General features: G+C 46.9%; 1 protein-coding gene across 5 annotated transcripts in view; it reads left to right on the top strand.

Annotated features, from left to right (window-relative positions):
* Positions 1–4,097: 4,097 nt before the first annotated feature.
* The window catches only part of LOC138521188 (leukotriene B4 receptor 1-like), a 353,093-nt gene continuing 339,310 nt past the window's right edge, over positions 4,098–17,880 (top strand). For 3 of the 5 annotated variants that reach the window (XR_011282965.1, XM_069633818.1, XM_069633819.1), the window contains exon 1: positions 4,098–4,404. The gene's annotated coding sequence lies outside the window, so the exon portion shown is untranslated. Of the gene's footprint in view, positions 4,409–17,880 lie in introns of all 5 variants that reach the window. The other 2 variants (XM_069633821.1, XM_069633820.1) reach the window with 1 other exon arrangement.

Here is a 17,880-nt window from a genome sequence, read left to right as displayed (position 1 = left end):
CCATTTTTCCCCATGCTTGCATGCATTCCATCACCATACCTTTTACCGCCTCCAGGGATGTTGTTCCTCCACCCGCGACATCCACCGTTCTGGTCGCAGGAGTGTTGGGTGGGCACACCCCATTCCCTGGAGCCTCAGCAGGTGTAGGAGCCGTTAAGGCCGCATCCTCCTGCGCCCTCCCCTTCTGTCGTGGTCTCCTGGAGCTGCTGGCCTGCTCCTTGCTCGCTTTGGCCCTGGCCGTCATTGTCCTCTTCCTTTTGTTCCCCTGGGTCTCCTCTTCTTCTTCTTCCTCCCCAAGGCTGTGGATCTCGGCCTCGACCACGGTGGCCTCGCTGCCACTGTCCTGAAACATCAGAGGAGAGTTTTCCACCCTCTGGCTGCGCCCCTCTTGGCTAGGTTGGGCCACCATCCTGGACATCCAGTCTGGGCCATGGGTTGCTGCTGCCATCCTGGCCATCTCCATGAAAGTCGCCAGATCCATTATTTGCTTTCTCCCCTTTGGAGGGAGGGCGTCGGTGTCTGTGTGTGAGAAGAACAAGGGGGGTGGGGGGTTGCCCTGACACCGAGCAGGGGGACATGAGTGGGGGCCTGGTGGAGGGTGCCCCTGGATGCTGGGGAGTGGGGGTGGTGGGAGACATGAGTGGGGGCCTGGTGGAGGGTGGCCCTGCACTGCTGGGGGGTGGGGGTGATGGAAGACATGAGTTGGACATGAATGGGGGCCTGGTGGAGGCTGCCCCTGCACTGCTGAGGGGTGGGGGTGGTGGGAGACATCAGTGGGGGCCTGGTGCAGGGTGCCCCTGCACTGCTGGGGGGTGGGGGTGGTGGGAGACATGAGTGGGGGCCTGGTGGAGGGTGCCCCTGGATGCTGGGGGGTGGGGGTGCAGGGGGACATGAGTGGGGGCCTGGTGGAGGGTGCCCCTGCACTGCTGGGGGGTGGTGGTGATGGTAGACATGAGTGGGGGCCTGGTGGAGGGTGCCCCTGGTGGCTGGGGGGTTGGGCTGCAGGGGGACATGAGTGGGGCCCTGGTGGAGGGTGCCCCTGGATGCTGGGGGGTGGGGGTGGTGGGAGACATGAGTGGGGTCCTGGTGGGGGGTGCCCCTGCACTGCTGGGGGGTGGGGGTGATGGTAGACATGAGTGGGGGCCTGGTGGAGGGTGCCCCGGTGGCTGGGGGGTGGGGGTGCAGGGGGACATGAGTGGGGGCCTGCTGGAGGGTGCCCCTGGATGCTGGGGGGTGGGGGTGATGGTAGACATGAGTGGGGGCCTGCTGGAGGGTGCCTCTGGATGCTGGGGGGTGGGGGTGCAGGGGGACATGATTGGGGGCCTGGTGGAGGGTGCCCCTGGATGCTGGGGAGTGGGGGTGGTGGGAGACATGAGTGGGGGCCTGGTGGAGGGTGGCCCTGCACTGCTGGGGGGTGGGGGTGGTGGGAGACATGAGTGGGGGCCTGGTAGAGGCTGCCCCTGCACTGCTTGGGGGTAGGGGTGATGGAAGACATGAGTTGGACATGAATGGGGGCCTGGTGGAGGCTGCCCCTGCACTGCTGAGGGGTGGGGGTGGTGGGAGACATGAGTGGGGGCCTGGTGGAGGGTGCCCCTGCACTGCTGGGGGGGTGGGGGTGGTGGTAGACATGTTTGGGGTCCTGGTGGAGGGTGCCCCTGGATGCTGGGGCGTGGGGGTGCTGGGAGACATGTGTTGGTGATCAGTAGTGCAAGGTGACATGTGGGTTGGCTGGTGGGCATGGCCATGGTGGATTGGTTGCCTGTGGGACATGAGCAGGGGGGCAGGGTAGTCCCCTGTGGTGTGGGCTGCTTGCAGGGGCCGTGGAGGGTGTAGAGGGAACACCTGGGAGTACCCACACGGCCAAATCACATTCCCCGGCACCACCGAAATACATCTACCCTGCTGAAATCGCGTGTGAATCTTCCCGCGCACCTCGGAATACACATACCCAGGCCAATCGCGTGTGGAACTTCCCGCGCATCCGAAGTACACGTACCCAGGACAATCGCGTGTGGAACTTCATGCGCATCCCGAAGTACACGTACCCAGGCCAATCGCGTGTGGAACTTCCCGCGCACCCCGAAGTACACGTACCCAGGCCAATCGCGTGTGGAAATTCCCACGCACCCCGAAACACACATACCCAGGCTAATCGCGTGTGGAACATCCCGCGCACCCAGGAACACACGCACATGGTATTTTTCACACAGCGGGTGTCCGTGTTTGTCGGTACCCCTTTGCACCTCATTTGTCCTAGAGGGCCACTGTATGGACCATTCATCATGGCTGTATATGGGTGCTTTTTGTTAGCGCACATTTTGGCGCACATTTTTTTCAGGCGCAGGGGCGCTACCGCCTGCTTTCTTGTGGCATACTTGTTTGTCCCTGTGCGCGTCTTTCACCGTGCGCTGGTTTGCCCTATTCGATTCCATGAATACGGGTTGTAGGCGAGCGTGTGGGCGTTCCGCGCACTTGCCTCCTGCACTTCCCCCTTGACGCCCATGTTTTCACGCGTTGCTCCCCATTCCGAGTGTTACGCCCCGTGTTCTGCCTACTTTTGTGATGTGCGCTGCACTATGTGCGATTTCGCAGTGGCCGTGGCGCACGCTGTTGGATGGCCTGTGCGCCGACGTGCGAGGCGCACATTTTTAGCGCACATCCAATGTTTTTCTCACGCACGGACTTCCATGAATCGATGTGCGCTGGTTTCCCTGCGATTTTCACACTTGCACTGCGATTTTCGCACTTTTACTGCGAATCGCACGTTTTGGCAGCTCTGCGCAGGAATTTTCGGCGCACATTAATTCCTTGAATCGACCCCTTAATCTCACAGATCATTTAATCACACTGTGTCTTAACTGCAGCTCTGTAAGTGATTCACTTCAGAGTGTATGTTAATATAACATGTTGTTATTTTTTTTTTTAAAGCCTAATGACTATAGAGTTGCTTCATATATAATAATAGTGCAATTTTGATGTTTTGCGCCACAAAGTTATTTGCCACTTGGCTTAATTATGACAACTTATTCTATAGTCACTACCTTGGTTCCTCCAAGTATCAAAGACTGATGAGGATCCTTGCAATGTCCTTTTCTGTGAAGTCACTTATGTCAGTGCATTCCATATGCAAATTAGGAGTTTTGCATGTATTTTGCCACAGCGCGCCTGAACACTACTCTAAATTGCCTGCACCTGTGATGATTAGCAGTTTTATTTGTTTGTGTTATGTGTAAAAATGCCATCTGCCACCTATGTCACCAAAACAGTAGATTGGGGCAGGGGTGGGCGGTTTGTGGGCACAAATGAGACCATATGGGATTGCCCGCACTGCGTTTGTGGGGAAAGAAGCAGGATTCTTTCGTGGCTCGCCCCCACCTCCCCCTCTTGCCATGTTGGATATTCCCCTGACCCCTGTTATCACCTTCACCCTGCGCATACCGAATGGCCGCGATGAATTGGTCGCCACTTTCGAGGCGAGAGGATGTATGATTATACTCCCTCCTTAGGCTAATAAACTATGTCGGTTCAAGTTTCAACATTACATTTTGAGTGAACTCCTGTGGAAGGTCTTAGTTTGTTAGGTTCTTATGCATATGTGTGATTTAACTTTAAATGATGTTGTTCCTTCTACTTAACTGCAGATTACTTCCCTACTGAATTGGTATGTCTGTGGTCACGGCTGGGCTATGCACATCTCCCGTAGTGCATATGCTGGTGGTGTATATAGCAAAGAATGGCCTCATTCGGGTATCTTTTATATGAGTGTGTATCCAGAGGATTTAATGGGTCTGCTAATGTTACTGTTGTAACTATGTGCGTGACTTTGCGTTTCGGTTTCGTACCAATGCATTTTTATGCGATTTACAAATGCGCTTAATAAAAATGGTTTAACACACCAATGTATGAGTGATGGCCATTAAAGTTAGACAGGTCACGGGCGTGAACAGTCAGTCGCCCAGTCACTGCTGGAATTTCTGCTGGGATCGGCCTCGGGCAATGCTAAGGTGTGTCCCAGTACCTGCTGCCATGCTGCAAGCCCAGACTGGGAAAACCCAAAAAGTGAGTGAGCGACGAAGCAGCCCACCCCCTCCCCCAACGCCAGCACACACACACACACACACACACGTATCAATCCTTCACAATCCTGCCTTTCACCCACACCCACCACCCCGACCGCGAAGGGGCCGATAAGGGAACTCCACGCCCTATGAAGAGAAAAAGAACACACTCAATAATGCATGCGCTCCTGTAATGGACGGGCGAGGAGCTTCAGAAAACCACAGAGCAAATCGGGCGCATGGAGGAGAGAGCGGCGGGAAGTGAATGCCGAGGACAGCAGAAAAGGCGTGAGAGTGCAAGAGTGATAGCCGAGGTGTGGCGACAGGGAATGGCCATCTGACCACTGTAAGTAAGTTTTCCTCACAAGGGCGAGGGGGGCTCCTGGAGGTGTCCATGCATCAGCGAGCCGTTCCTCGTACCCCAAAACACCAGCCGAGGTAACGCGACCCCACAACAAGCGCAGACGGAGACCCGTTCAATACTCCACAAAGTTTTGCGTGGCGTGGGGTGGGGTGGCGGTGGTAGAGAATCGGATCTGTTAGTTGGTCTGATTTGAGTTTCTAAAGGAAATATCTGGAGACTGTTTTTTGCGACCACACTTCTTTATCTGGATGGGAGTGCCTGGGTCAGGATGGGGGTGGAGGGGCGGGGGGAAGGGTGTGCGGTGCTCCTAAAGGTCCCAGTGAGCCAGAACTATCCTGAAATACCTAAGAAGAATGCCGCAAAAAACATAACTTCCGGATCAAAGATAGAGATTTGTGTTGAGGGATTTTAATTAACATTTCAGCTATACTTCAAGAGACTTGGAAACATGGTCAATGCCGTCTGCTCTGTGGGGTCATGAGTGGTGTGCAATTGTGTGTGCGCTATACGGGCACCGGATTATCGTTTGCTCTGTATTATATTATTTATGTTGCGTGCGTATTTTAAGGCGTTTAACAACCAATGGTGCAGCCTCAAAGCACTGTGTGCTTTGTCGGGCAAGTGTGACTAGTGATTGCTGCTGCTGGGCTGTGTCGGCTCAGGCAAGACACGTGCTTGGCATCTGTAAGGCATGGAGGTGGGATACGTGATTGTCCTGTGAAGCTTGGGAGGGGATGCGATGCTTGATCTGTAAAGGAACGGAAGGTGACCTTGATGTTTATTTGGTGCCTGTTATGAGAGGTGGGATTGGTGCTTAGTCTTTGTCAGGCGCAGGAGAGCAGATTGGCTCTTCGTCTGTGTCAGGGGTACTTGGTGAGCATGACTGTTGAATGGTCACTGTCAGGCGTCGGATGTAGGATTGGTGTTTGAAGGTTAACATGTTGGTTTATCTAGGCCAGATGTGGGATGTTTTAAGCTATGGTTGGTCTATATAGGATGTGGGATGTGAATCTAGTGTTTGGTACATGTCTGGCATGGAAGATGAGAGTGGCACTTGTTCTGTGTAAGGTGCATTACGCTGGACTGGTATTTTGTCTGTACCTGACCTGCTATGTGAGGTTGGTGTGTTTTCTGTGTCAGCCGGAGTTGGTGAGATTGGTGCTTGATCTGTGTCTATAGTAGAACGTTATTTCGGTCTGTGCTGTGGCCTTTATCAGGTGTGGGAGGTGAAATTGATGCTTGGTCTTTGTAACTATGGGGGTGATATTGGTGCTTCAGGTATAGGAAGGGGTATTTGTGCTAGGCCTGTGCCAGGTATAGGAGGAAATATATGTGCTTAGTCTGTCAAAAGCATAGGAGGTAAGGTCAGTGTTTGATCTGTGTCCGCACAGGAGGTGCGGGATTACAATTGGTCTGCATCACATGTGGGATGTGAGATTGATTTGTTTTTGCCTGTGTGACTTGATGATTGGCTTGTGTTGGGTGTGGGAAATAGGGTTGGCGATTGGTCCGTGTCAGGCATAGGAGTTGATTTTGGTGTTTTGCCCATGGCACGGAGGAGAGGTTAATCTTGAGCTTGGTCTGTGTGAGGCTTAAGAGTTGCGAATGGAGATTCGTCTGTGACAAGTGGGATTGGTGATTGTTTTGTGTAAAACATGAGATTGAGGGATTAGTGGTCGATCTATATCAGGCAACAGTGATAAACTTGATGTTTGTACTGTTAAGGAATGGGATATGAAATTGTTGATGTTTGTCAGGCACGAGACATGGCATATTTGCTCAGGAAAAGGAGGTGTGATTGATTGGTGCTCTGTCTATGTCAGAAGTGGGAGGTGAGATTTGTGCTTTGTGACAGGCGAGAGGTCAACTTGTTGGTTTACCTTTTTCATGAGATTGATGTTTTCTGTATGTCAGGTATGGGTGGTCAGATTGGTGCTTGCACTTTGTGAGGCATATGAGGCTGGATTTGTATTTTGTCTGTGCATTGCCTGGGAGGCAAGGTTGGTGCTCAGTCTGTGTCAGCTGAAGGCAAGGATATTGGTGCTTGTTCTGTTTCAGGTTGAATTGGTGCTTCATCACGGTCAGGTGTAGGAGGTGAAATAGCTGCACTGTATTTTTTAGGATTGATAGGTGTGATTGGTATTTCTTATTTGTCAGATGTGGGATGAAGGGGATATTGGTGCTTCATCTTTGTCAGGAATTTGAGGTGAAATGGTGATGGTATGTCTCAGGCATTAGAGGGGAGGTCAGTGTATGGTCTATGTTTGGCACAGAACGTGTGAGATTATTGTTTTACTGTGTCAGGTGTTGGATGTGACAATGGTGTTTTGTTTGTGTCGGCGTGCGAGGTGACATGGTGCCCAGCCTGTGTCAGGCCATGAAAGTGATATTCATACTTTTTCTGTGTAAGGTGTAGGAGGTATGGGTGTCTTGTCACGGGCATTGGAGGTGAGATGGCTGTTTGGTCTGTGATATGGGTAGGAAATGACATTGGAACTTGATCTCTGTCAGGCAGGGTTGATGATGGTCGTTTTCATATGCAGAACGAGGAATTAGCATTTGATCTACACCATTTGTTGGAGGTGAGGTTGTTTCTTGTTGTCATGTGAATGACTGGTGAAATTGATGTGTTGTATGTCATAGATGTAGGAGGGGAGATTGGTGCTTGGTTTTTGTCAAGAGTTGGAGGTGGGTTGATTGGTGTTTATTCTGTGCCAAGTTTGGGAAGGGAGTTTGGTGGTTTATGCCAGGCATTGGAGGGTTGGTGTGGATTGTCTGTGCCAGGCATGATGTGGTGACATGTTGTTGGACTGTTTCAGGTGTTGGCCCTGAGATTTTTTTTTATGGCATCGGAGATAATATTGGTGCTTGGTATGTGTCACATGTGGGAGGTGGGATTGATAATTGTTCTTTGTCAGGAATTGAGATTGGAGTTTGGACTCTTTAAGATGTAGAAGATGATATTATGTCTTGTGTGTGAGAGCCTTAGAAAGTGAGAATGCTGCTTTTACTAGCTAAACAATAGGAGATTAGGTTGGTGCTGAGCCTGTGCCAGGTGCCGCAGGTGTTTTATTTTCTGTGTCAGTCATGGGAGGTGGTGTTGGTGTTTGCTCTGTGTCAGACACTCGGAGTGCGATTGGTGCTTGATCTGTGTCTAGAGTAACAGATGAAACTGCTGTTCGAGCTGTTTCAAGTATGAAAGATGAGACTCCTGTTTTTTGTGTGTTGGATGAGTGGGAGTTGGGATTGGTGTGTTGTGTCCGGTGTGGAAGATGATATTGATGCTTTGTTTCAGCCATAGAAGCTTAGATCGATGCTGGGCCTTGGCCGAGAGTAGGTTGGGATATTAGTCAAAGGTCTGATTCAGTGGTGGGTTATGACGTGAGATTGGTGCTAAGTCTGTGCCACTAGTATGTTTTGGGTGTGGTAAGAGAGATTGGTGCTTTGTGTCTTGTGTGGAAGAGGGGAGTCGTCCTTTTTGTTAGGCAGAGGGGCTAAGATGAAGTCTGGGTCTTTTATTTGCATGGTTTCCAGTTACTCTGGCAGATCTGAAACAGAGGGAGATGAATTTGGATAAAGGAGAGAGGGGAAAGTGGCAGATAGCTTTGTGTTGAGTTGGTGCTTGCAGACCGGAAGTACCCTGAGCACTTAATGTAAAAAAGTGTTTCTAGGTGTTATTTGTTGGGATGACACAGAGGCGTTTTGTTTCCATAGGTGAGCTTTGTGTGCCCATGGTGCAGCGATGCATTGGCTGTTACTTGATGGTGAATGCGTATTGCGTGTTGTTTGAAGTCTGACGGAAGTAATCCCTTTGGAGCTTCCACTTGGTGTGTCTGTGGCAAAGGCTCGGCGAAAGTGCTCTTCTGGTGTGGAAGTTGTCAGGAGACATTCAGTGACATGCTAGTGCAGGCACTAAGTGCATAGGTGGCTTTGAGTGGCGGGTGTTAGTTAGATGAGAGTGCAAACCCCGGAAAGGAAGCAGGTAAATGGGTGTTGCATAGAGCAAGCAGGAGTTGGTATCAAGTCGGCAGTGATTCAGACTGACTACCCATGGAGGCTATGGAGTAGGTATTCTTGCGAGTTCAAGTGGTGTTTCTAGGACTCACCGTGCATGCTGGGAGTTTCAGTTGCAATGCATATCATGCTTGCTTTATCTGTGCACCGGAGAAGGGCAGCATGTATGTGTGACTGGACTGTCAGTGGGACTAAAGGTGCCGAGATGAGTTATTGTTTGGTTTGTGCGTCAGGTGGGGAGGGCAGAAAGTGTGATACTTGACCTGTTTGTCAGACAAGGGATAATGCACGGCTTTCCTGCTTATTCTGTGGGTCAGACCAGAGCTGCTGGGGTGTGCGCTTTATCTATGAATCAGACGATGGCAGCGGGGACATGTGATTCGTCTGTGGATTAGGGGCACGTGAAGTGGTTCATGGTGTTATGCTTGTTTGGCCATGAGTCAGACAGGGTGGGGTTTGGGTCCACTAGTTGTCTGAGTACTACCCGGATGGATGTGCAATGGCAATGCTTGGTTTGCTTACCTGACAGCTTCCTTCATTCGCGATCAAATTATCTCGTCTGCACTGCCTATGAATCTCAACATTAGGGTCATCATGTTCCCTAACTCTACCATCTCCCACCTCAGCTCCACCTCTAACACTGCACTCCCGTGCAGGAATCCACATCCCTTCTCTCCTCAACATATCACCATTTCCCTCTCAGTCATCCACCGTTGCCACTACTCCCAACATTGTACTCGATTCCACTTCCCGCCATTTCACCTCTGTACCTTTTTCTTTCTGCATTACCTCCAACATTGCACTCTGGCAGCGCACTCTCTGACTAACCTACCACCGCAAATATCCGTGTTAATGACCTCCCTCTCACATTACCGTCCTCTGACATTCAGCGCACTACCAGACACTTATTTCTGGAAAATGATTCCATCAGCATAGTGTTTTAAGCAATATGCGCTAATGTATCTCCCAGGGACGGTCTCTGGTCTGACAGCGGCTGGGGCGAGAAGCTATTGGTGCCCCTCACCTTCCAACAAAAGCCTACGCAGGGGCCTCCGCTTGTTTTTGACGAATTCTTCTTTACCCCCCCCCCCCCAAAGCCATATCAGTTTGGCGCTGTAAGATTCACCTCACGGAAGTTACTATTCACATTGTCATTCCAACTTTGTCTCAGTCCTTCTGCTTTGTCTAGTAGCCTGGGCGCATTTTATAAATTACATTCACCACCATGTCAGATTGCAAACCAGAACACGGATTGAATATTTCTGATAGCAAAGAAAGTGGATCTATGAATTACCCCGAACATTTTTCGCCGAAACACACCTTTGCGTTTTTTTTGTAACCGATTACACCACTTTTTGTCACCGCAAAATACAGTGGCAGACCCCCGCCACCCTTGCTCTTATCACCCCTTGTATATACGTTACCAACTTACCATATGCATATTTGCGATCACTGGTAACAAATGCAGCAAAACAAATTCGGCGAAAGTGTACATGCAGTGAAAGTGGGAATACCAAGAAAGCTGGGCAGTCTTGCATTGAGCTGATGTAGTAATAACAACATAATCTTGTTTAGGAAACATCCACTCAGTGTGCTAGGTAGACTTCACAAGAGGTCTAATGAGGACAAGAAAGAGTGCATGAGTACTTCAGCTCGATATATAAAGGCTTGCAATGGGCACTGATTCAGAGGACTGTAGGGCTGCATGGAGGCTGCTAATGGGGGCATTAATGAGGTATGGTTGAGTTTGAGTGTGTAAAAAGCGGACTGGTCCTAGATTATGGTTTTGCATTTAGGAGGATCGTGTGGAGCTACTACCCGGCTCATATAGGAGTGCATAGGAACTGGTCGAGATCATGCATGGTGGAGAGGGTAGGAGGGGAATGAGACTTTTAATGGAGGAATAATACATTGGCAATATAAGGGTTGCATTAGCTCAGTAAAACGGTCTGGTACTGACGATGATGGCGGCTGGTAAAGGTAGGAGTGTAAGAAACCCAACGATCACATGCACATGTCTATAATAGCACGATGTTATGTAGTGTATCAGGATATCCGCTTTTAAGTGCTGTGATGAGTAAAGTCTAACAGTGAAGTTAAAAGAGGATGATAATTGGGTAATTGCTGGTTCAGATGAGGATAGAGAAAATGCTGGTTGGCTGGTGTTGGCATAGGGTCAATCCCTGTGTATTCAATATCAGTGGTGGCTGGTGAACTTTTTTTAACTACAGGGGCGTAAATATTTGTCTCTGATGTGGCAGAGCGACCAAGCGTAGTGAGGGAGTCCACGCCACTCAAGGGTTGTTTGGGTGGGTTCTTCTGCCGAGAATTCTTTTTAAATAATGTGTGAAAACGGTGCATTTTGGAGCACACCAATTTGCAATTCGGTTTTGTAGGGTAACTCATGAAAAAAAATCCAATATGTGCAAGTCACTATCAGTGCACATGAGCATTTCTCCAACACATTTTCATGAAGCCTTTTCCCACAATATGTGTCAGTTTAAAACACACTGGCTGTACCCATACATTTCCATGCTGACTTCAACATAATACCCTATAATTCCCTTATAAGAACGTACTCATGTTTGTTTTGTGCATAATGCCAGTAATGATTCTATAAGAAATCATGTCCATGTTTGTTCTGCCAATATATGGCAGTATCCCCACATAAGAACATACTCCAGTTGGCTTTACCATTAGAAATGCATGCCAAAGTATGAACAATGTCCAAACTGGCTGTACTGAAATGCCAGTCAAGCTACATAATAACATATATCATGCTTGCATTATCAAAGAAGCCCAATACAAAATGTCATACCCCAATAAGAAATAGCTAGACTAAGTGCATAAAAGTGATGGTTTTGCTTCATACAAATATTTATCATGCTTGCTGTACCAACGATGCATAAAACAAAATGCCATACCACAATACAAAATGACTTAACTGGCTGCACTGAAATGCCAGTCTGGCTACATAATAGCACTTATGCTTGGTTTACCAGAGGTGTCTAATACAAAATGCCATGCCACAGTAAAAATACCACCACTGATCCTGCTTGCTTTATCAAAGATACTCAATACAAACTGTTGTGCCTCATTAAGAAATGGCTATACTGGTAGCATACAAAATGTCAGTCTTGCTTTGTAATAACACTTATTATGCTTGCTTTACCAAAGAGGGTCAATAAATCATTTCATACCACAATAAGACATTTCTAGACTGGCTGCATTGGAATACCGGTCTAGCTACATAATAACACGTATGCTTGTTTTACCAAAGGTGTCTAATATAAAATGCCATGCCACAGTAAGAATACCACCACTGATCCTGCTTGCTTTATCAAAGATGCTCAATACAAAATGTTGTGCCTCATTAAGAAATGGCTATACTGGTAGCATACAAAATTTCAGTCTTGCTTCATAATAACACATATCATGCTTGCTTTACCAAAGATGGTCGATACAACATTTCATACCACAATAAGACATTTCTAGACTGGCTGCATTGGAATGCCAGTCTAGCTACATAATAACATGTATGCTTGTTTTACCAAAGATTCCTAACACAAAATGCCATGACAGTAAGAATAATACCACTGATGCTAACTGCTTTATCAAAGGTGCCCAATACAAAATGTCATACCACAATAAGAAATGGCTATACTTGCTGAATTAAAATGCAAGTCTAGCTACATAATAACACTTATCATGCTCGGTTAATGAACCGTGCCCAGTGTAAAATGCCATGCCTTGTTGTGTGTGTATGCCAGGCACTGGGGGATCATGGGGTGGGGATGGTATTTTTTGCTGAACATCCATCATAGATGTCCAGTAAAAAAAAGACCATGCCTGTCCCCTGGACCTCACAGCACCAAATGCACACACACAACCAAGGTGATTATGTGTGTATTTAAGGCGCTGGAGGTCCAGGGGAGCAGGTATGGTATTCTTTTTTACTAGACATCTAACATAGATGTCCAGTAAAAAAATACCATCCCTGTCCCGTGGGCCCCACAGCACCTCAGACAGAGAACTGATTTTGGCCAGTGGAGATGGGGTTTGTGCAACAAAGATATTTTTAAAATATCTTCTCGGACCAGCACAAACACTTACCATTACATACCATACACACAGCAAGCACTTGCTGTCTCATTCACAGTCATGAGCACCCATCATTCTCATTCATAACACAAGCATACATACATCCATACACATATTTAAATAAACATACAAATACACATATTAATACAACATGCTAAGAGCTTGCTACATAGCAGGTAAGCCACAGGGCTTCTCCTTCCCCATTTTTAACATCTTTGTCACAGCATTAGCAAAGTTTGAGGATTGTGCCTAAATTGCTGCATTGCCTGCATGCTTTGTCTGGATACTGCCCGTTCCTTGGGTGGTGTCCTCTACCTCCGTTTTCAACCGTGCAGGCTGTGCCACCATTATACTGCACACAGCATTTCACCTTTCAAAGATGGCCGCCCATTATGCGCTGCCTCCCAGCTCTTCGGAACGTCTACACGAACAAGCAGCCACTTGATTGGCTGTTCCGCATCTTTATTTTGACCTATGAGGAACCGTGAGGCATGAGCCGTCCCACGTTCAAAGGACCGCGTTATAAGGACTATACCTGTCCTGTGCCTGTCCTAAGCCGCCTACGCTGTTAGCCAGAACCTCTGGCCGGATGCATCCAGACACCGACATACTTATCCAAGGTAACCATAGACAGCTTTGTGCTCGAACTCTCCTTCCTGCCCTACTGGCAAACTGAACTGTTTATAAATATAGATAACGTGACTATGCACCAGATACTGGCAGCTCCCCGTGCTTGAGCTTATCTCAGTGCCACGCGCATTACTACTGCGTGTCCCGTGTCCCCACAGGCGGATTTAACTTATGAACCCTCTCGAGTTTTCAACGCCTACATTGTGTAGACGCTATGCTAAATGTTTTTAGCTATTTCCTAAAAATATACAAGCCCTGTGCTTCTGTTCTTTCCCATGATTGGTTTGCACCTGCTCTACGTGCTCACTATGCACACATGCCTCTAGACCAATTTCTACGTACTGCATCCGCCATTAGCTTGTCCTAATGTTTTATATGTCACATCATTGTATACTTGCAACTATCGTGGCACTTCTCGACTGTATGATTTATTGAACCTTGCCCAATGAGTACTGCCCCATGATCCTTTGACATCTGCTTTCCACTGAATGTCAATGTCTATTAACTAACTCTCACCAAAGTTGTACACTATTGGACCCTGTTCCATTGAACCAACGTGACACTGAGCACTACCCATTATTCTCTGATCCATTACTACAATTTGTCGTGCCCACTGCTTGCCGCCGCCTATTGTTCCTTGCCTCAATGAATATATGTACTTACTGCGCACATGTATCTATGTTTGGTATTTCCATATATATGTCTATAGCACATTTGTGTGTATATATCCAGTGTTCTTAATAGTTATATAGCCAAGTAGCCAAATCACTGCCCTATTCATAACTTGCTCTGCAGGTTGCAATCTTCACCTTACATTGACCAGGCTGGTAGACCAGACCATGATATCCCAGTCTAGAAATCATCTGCACTGCTCTCTTTTATCTAATCATAACTGTAGACACGTAATATGTTAAGCATAATCATTACCATTAGCGCAATGGCTATGCTTACATTTCCTGATACTATTAGCCAGGATAGTCACATTGGGGCCTCCCCAAGTGAGACAGTACCTATCCTACCTAACCTACCAGATACAGTCACAAATCACTCTGGCCCTATCTGCTCTAAGCACTACTACGGGCCAGGACCAGTAGCCTATGCTTCCCAGCCTAGCTCGACTACCGCCAGAAATAGCAAACTACGTGTTAGACACACTAAACTGTATGAGCCGCCCAGAAGACTTCTCCCCTCCACTAAACAAGAAATGAAATGACATTATATTAGGGAACGCAATGTCTCCAATCACCCTTCTGCCCCACCAGTCATAAATGATTCCCAAAACTCTATACCTAAGCCTAAGCCCAGTACTAAAAGCACATTCAATCATACACAATTTAAATTGGAAATGGAGGCACATTCCTACAAAGGAGCACTCCTTAACGCAAGATCACTAGTTGCCCACGCCCTTGTTATAGCTGACCTAATCACTGAAGCTAATCTGGACTTCATTGCTCTAACTGAGACATGGTTACGTAACGCGGCAGGACCGTCACCTGTGTTGGCCATCCCAGATGGCTACACTATATCCAGGCAAGACTGAGAGGGTACCCGTGGCGGTGGAATCACCATCATATCTAAAATGAACCTATCAGTAAGGCTAGCCCCCACCCAAACCATGCAATTGTGTGAAACCCTTGCAGTTAAACTCCCCATAAATAACAACCAATCACTCAACATTCACCTAATTTACAGACCACCCGGCCCTCTTCGGACCTTCGAGGAGGATCTGCACCGTTTATTAACCAATAATGTTAAAATTACCTCACATTTGCTGGTACTAGGCGACTTTAACCTAGGATTTAACGGTCCAGAGGATACGTATGCACTAACTATAGCTAATACTATCAACTCACTAGGACTATCCCAAAAAAGTTAACAATCCTACTCATCTGAAGGGAAGAATATTAGATTGGGTTGCCGACGCTAATTGTTCAGCTGTCATTTCTTCCATTTCGCCATTACCCTGGACTGACCACTCACTGGTGTCCTTTAATCTACTAACCACCAGACCATCTACTACAGCTGTGCCATCGGCACCTCCATGCCTAACTAGACACAAGAAAAATATAACAGTGGATAAATCATTCCAGCCATCCTCCCAACTTTAAACGCATTGCCAGACAATCTAGACCCCAGTACACTAGTCCATGAATACAATAAAATCATGCTTGATACTATGGACAATATTGCCCCACTGAAACTTCATACAAGCAAACCTAAAGCCCATCTAAATAAATGGTTTACACCTGAACTTAAGGCCCTTCGCCTAAAAAAGAGAAAATATGAATCTGCCTGGAAATTATGCCCAACTAATGAGAACAAAGTCAACCTAACCTCCATCTCTCGGCGGAATAAAAATGAAATTTGCCTAGCAAGGCGGAATTCTTACAATGACCGTTTTGCCAACTCCAACTCGAGCATGAAGGAACTCTTCTCAATATTTAAAGAACCAGAGTATCCCATTGCCACACCAAAAACTTGCACTAAGGATCAGACCTGGGGCGCAGATATCCAACATGCGCTAGCAAATAAAAGAAACACCCTACAAAACAAAATCTAACTAAAAAAAGATTCCTTAAACCTTCTAAACTTGCCTAAGCTACTTCCCAATGCTATACACAACACCCAGACTAACAAATTCTCCTTCACCAAAACTACCACCATGGAGGTAGAGAAAATCATCCTCTCTCTTAAACCTGCCAATTGTAAAGGCGATATCTGCCCTGAACAGATAATTAAAGACGCCGCCAGAGACTTATCACCTTTTATTTCCAAACTTATAAATGCTTCATTTTCCTCGGGTAACATTCCTGCCAACTTAAAACAATCTTGGGTGCTCCTGCTCCTCAAGAAGCAGACACTAGATCCTCTCATCCCTACTAATTACCAACCTATTACTACGGCACCATTTCGACTGAAGATAATGGACAAAGTGGCATACACCCAGATTCAAAAACACCTTGAACTGCACAAGCTACTAGGAGGTAGAAAATCTGGTTTCCATCCACTACACAGGACAGAAACAGCTCTTATTGACTTAAAGACCCAAATAGATGAGCTGAGAGATAAGGGTAAGACAGCACTCCTCCTCCTACTTGATCTCTCAGCTGCATTTGATCTTGTGGACCACAAGGTCCTATGCAGACACTTGGACTGAGCAGCTCATTTTTCCACCAAAGCTATCAGATGGATAGAATCCTTTCTGAGCGAGAGAACGATGAGAGTATTCTCCCCCTCAGCAGCATCAGACCCCACACCCATCACATGCGGAGTCCCCCAGGGATCTTCGTTTCTCCAACCTTATACAACATTTTCACCAAACCTCTATTCGATGATTTGGACCATCTGAGTATCACCTACACTAACTACGCAGATGATACTCAGATTCTCCTCCCGCTTTCTGGTGATCATAGCAAGGACAGGGAGTTGGTGAATAGAGTGTATCTCATCATTCAGGCATGGATGGCATCTCATGGTCTATGCCTGAATGATGAGAAGACAGAGCTAAGCATCTTGTGTACGCATGCTAACATTAACAAACAAGGCCTGGAATACTCTTTGTTCAATATAGATGGAAATATCATCAAAGTATCTAAGGAAGTAAAAACTCTTGGCTTTTACCTTGACTCTACCATGTCATTCACTAAACAGGTTAATTCACTAGCATCAACCACTGCTTACACCTGTAAATTAATAAGAGCAGCCAAGCCTTTGTTATCCAACGATAGTTGCATGATCCTGGCGAGAGCTTTAATACTCTCTGGACTTGATTACTGCTCTTTACAGTGGTGCAAAAAAAACTATCACCTAAAGGTTACAAATTCTACAAAACAATGCACTAAGAGCTGCACTCGGCATAAAAATAAGAGAGCATATCTCTGCTATCAGACGCCAACATAAATGGCTCTCTACTGACAACAAAATCCAACTAAAAATGATTTCCCTGACCCACAAAGCTCTTAATAATGCTGCCCCTGGCTACCTGATGGATACAATAAAGAGAAAGTTATCAATCAGACAAGAACTGTCAACTCCAACTTCCTGATAGTTCCAAGATTCAAACTTTTCACGATTGGTGGCAATAGCTTTCCCGTGAAAGCTGCTACACTCTGGAACTCCCTGCCACACAACCTGAGAGTAGACCAACCTTATCTACACTTCAGAAGGAACTTCATCAAACACATTCATTCCAAAACCTGTAGCCGCCATCCTATCAGTCACCTTAAGCCTAAGTCCTAACAGTATTGTATATAACCTGCACTCCTATAACTCTGCTAACAAATGTATATGACTTTTAACAACAATTGTAAATTATATTGCACATATGTACATTAATCCTACCTCTTTTATCTATATATATTTGCAATCCATCCTGTAAACTGTATATTTCTGTAACATTCTAAATTGTATAGTTCTGTAACATTGTAAGCTTTGCATATTCTTACTGCTGTACCCTGCTACCTCTGGGTCTGGCGCGCATTATAAATTAACAAACAAACAAACATACACACAAAACATAGACACAGCAATCACTCTTTCATTCAAACGAGCACCTATCATGCACTCACTCATTACACACGCATACATGCATCCATACACATATTTGAAATAATAAACATACAAACACACACACATACACAAAGCAAGCACTCTCTGTTTCATTCACACGAACATCCATCATGCAGTCACTGAAAACACAAGCATACACGCATC

Source organism: Ambystoma mexicanum, chromosome 13, assembly GCF_040938575.1.
Source record: "Ambystoma mexicanum isolate Mex_15411 chromosome 13, UKY_AmexF1_1, whole genome shotgun sequence".
Lineage (NCBI taxonomy): Eukaryota > Metazoa > Chordata > Amphibia > Caudata > Ambystomatidae > Ambystoma > Ambystoma mexicanum.
Note: the sequence above shows the minus strand (reverse complement) of the source record. Positions and strands in the feature narration are given on the sequence as shown.